This window comes from Cynoglossus semilaevis, chromosome 8 (genome assembly GCF_000523025.1).
Source record: "Cynoglossus semilaevis isolate Cse_v1.0 chromosome 8, Cse_v1.0, whole genome shotgun sequence".
Classification (NCBI taxonomy): Eukaryota; Metazoa; Chordata; class Actinopteri; order Pleuronectiformes; family Cynoglossidae; genus Cynoglossus; species Cynoglossus semilaevis.
Genome location: NC_024314.1, coordinates 22,219,571 through 22,222,145, shown reverse-complemented (window position 1 = coordinate 22,222,145; position 2,575 = coordinate 22,219,571). Strand labels below are relative to the sequence as shown.

General features: G+C 43.5%; 4 non-coding genes across 4 annotated transcripts; all 4 read left to right on the top strand.

Moving 5' to 3' along the window:
- Positions 1-655: 655 nt before the first annotated feature.
- On the top strand, positions 656-728 carry trnak-cuu (transfer RNA lysine (anticodon CUU)). The gene has a single exon. It is a non-coding gene; the product is annotated as a tRNA-Lys (tRNA).
- A 306-nt stretch (positions 729-1,034) lies between these two features.
- On the top strand, positions 1,035-1,107 carry trnak-cuu (transfer RNA lysine (anticodon CUU)). Its single transcript has one exon. It is a non-coding gene; the product is annotated as a tRNA-Lys (tRNA).
- A 214-nt stretch (positions 1,108-1,321) lies between these two features.
- Positions 1,322-1,394, top strand: trnak-cuu (transfer RNA lysine (anticodon CUU)). The gene has a single exon. It is a non-coding gene; the product is annotated as a tRNA-Lys (tRNA).
- A 284-nt stretch (positions 1,395-1,678) lies between these two features.
- trnak-cuu (transfer RNA lysine (anticodon CUU)) lies at positions 1,679-1,751 on the top strand. The gene has a single exon. It is a non-coding gene; the product is annotated as a tRNA-Lys (tRNA).
- Positions 1,752-2,575: the final 824 nt, after the last annotated feature.

The window sequence follows — 2,575 nt, the reverse complement described above, 5'->3', positions numbered from 1 at the left end:
GCCACCTAGTGACTGGAGGCTATCATTTAAGCATTAAAGCAGCAGTACATTTATGTCCAGCATGCCATTATTCCATTGGAAGCCCCTCCCTGACACACCCGACCCCCCCCATCCCCCTAAGTCGGCCTGCCCCCACTATTTGAGAAGTACTGCACTAACCTGACAGAATGTATAATGCAGTTTTCCCAGTGAAAGCACTAGATTTCAGAAAGATACTAGTTCTTTCTTTTACATCTGGAACTGAACTTCCTGTTGAAAGGACTTTGTAGTTTTCTTCCAAACTGGTTTTGGGATTCGTACATGCTTTTCCCGACTGTATGAGGGAAATGATCTTAGCCATCTGCTGCAATTAGTCAAGGTGTTTGTTTTTCATGCTCAATTTACCAGAAAATACTGTTGGAGACAATTAACTCTTCTGGAGAATTTTCGCTGGCTTTACAGAGCGAACCAGAATTATATCTGCATGTCGTCATTGACCGGCATTCATTGATACGGCGCGCAGCGTCTTTGGCCTTTTCCTGACACCGTCTTCATCTCAATAGCTTGGTGTCCGTTTCCTATCAAGAATCCACACTGAGACGCTGTCGTCTCTCTGGGCTTTGAGCTACAAGCGGTTCAAAAGAATCTGAATAATACGACTCTCTGTCTGTGGCATGCCCGGCTAGCTCAGTCGGTAGAGCATGAGACTCTTAATCTCAGGGTCGTGGGTTCGAGCCCCACGTTGGGCGAAGCATTTTCGTGAATCTATCAGGACAAATTCAGCTATGAAGAAATGACAATATGTGTTTGACTCAGTTGAAGAGTATTACAACGATATTCAAAAACATCATTCGTGGAAACCTTTTTCATTCGTCTCAGTTCACTTATTCCCTGATATACTGTATTACACTAAAACTCTGGTTCTGGGCAAGAACCTAGTTAGGTACCAGATCGACCGGTAACTACCACCTTACTGTCTTCCTTAGTTAAATTTCATAGCCTTTAGGACCTGTTGACTTCTGGAGAAACTTTGAGGATGTGTGCTTCTATCTGTAGCCCGGCTAGCTCAGTCGGTAGAGCATGAGACTCTTAATCTCAGGGTCGTGGGTTCGAGCCCCACGTTGGGCGAACAATTTTGTAGACAAACTCAGCTATTAATAAATGACAATGTGTTGCACACTGGTGAAAAGGATCACAATCATATTGAAGATCATCATATGGAGGAACTCGGTACCAGATCGACCGGTAACTCCCACCTTATTGTCTTCCTTAGTTAAATTTCATACCCTTTAGGACCTGTTGACTTATGGAGAAACTTTGAGGATGTGTGCTTCTATCTGTAGCCCGGCTAGCTCAGTCGGTAGAGCATGAGACTCTTAATCTCAGGGTCGTGGGTTCGAGCCCCACGTTGGGCGGAACAGTTTTGTAGATCTACCAGGACAAACTCAGGTAAGAAGAAAAGCCACAGGGAAGAGTGTTACAGTGATATCCAAAAACATCATTGGTGGAAACTCTTTCATTCGTCTCATTTATTGCTTTATATGATGTATAACACCAAACCGTGGCTCTGGGCAGGAACCTGGTTAGGTACGACATTCACCGCTAGCTACCAACTTGTTGTCTTCCTTAATAAATTTCATACCCTTCAGGACCTGTAGACTTCTCGAGGAAATTTTGAGGATGTGTCACATTACCTGTAGCCCGGCTAGCTCAGTCGGTAGAGCATGAGACTCTTAATCTCAGGGTCGTGGGTTCGAGCCCCACGTTGGGCGAGACCTTTTGTAGCTCTAATTGGTCCAGGTTTACGTCATGACAGAAGGTCCACGCTAACGCTTTTATTTACTTATATTACTTATATTTTTTACGTTTCTTTGTTGGTGACATTATAGAGAGACAGAAATGTGGGCGGGGCATATGCAGCAAAAAAAAAAGAAAAGCCATTTGCGACCAGCTGACATTGAGTTGACTACAGAACGACGTAGCGTGTGTGTCCTCCTCCACTGAGTCACAGGGTTGTTGAAAAAACAAAATTCCTGATTGGTGTAAATGCTAATGCTAATACCGTTGTGAATGCACCACATCATATAAACAAGATGTAAGACCTGTATGTGTGTGTGTGCGTGAGAGAGAGAGAGAGAGAGAGAGTGAGAGAGCTTTTAATTTGAAACTACAGAAGTTCACAGCCCTTCCCAACAGTCTAATTCAATCAGTGTTGTCATGAGATCTGGTTCAAAGGTAAACAACAACAACAACAACAACCACTGTTGAAAAAACACAGGAAACACACACACACACGGGTGAACACACACACACGAACTTGGCAGAACAATTGGTCCCATGATAACCTGAGAACAGGGGCTTTGAAGCATGGGTCATTTTTTTCCTTTTGTATGTGTGTATGTGTGTATGTGTGTGTGTGTGTGTGTGTGTGTGTGTGTGAACACCAATACAACTGGCAATTTCTATTATTTTCTTCCTCCTCTTTTCATTGTGTAGCTCGTCTCATCTCTTGTATTCCCTCTCTTCATTTCTGTTTTGCAGAGGCAAGTGTTCTCATCCTCATCTCTGCCTGCAGGTAAAAAAAAATGTGAAGGAA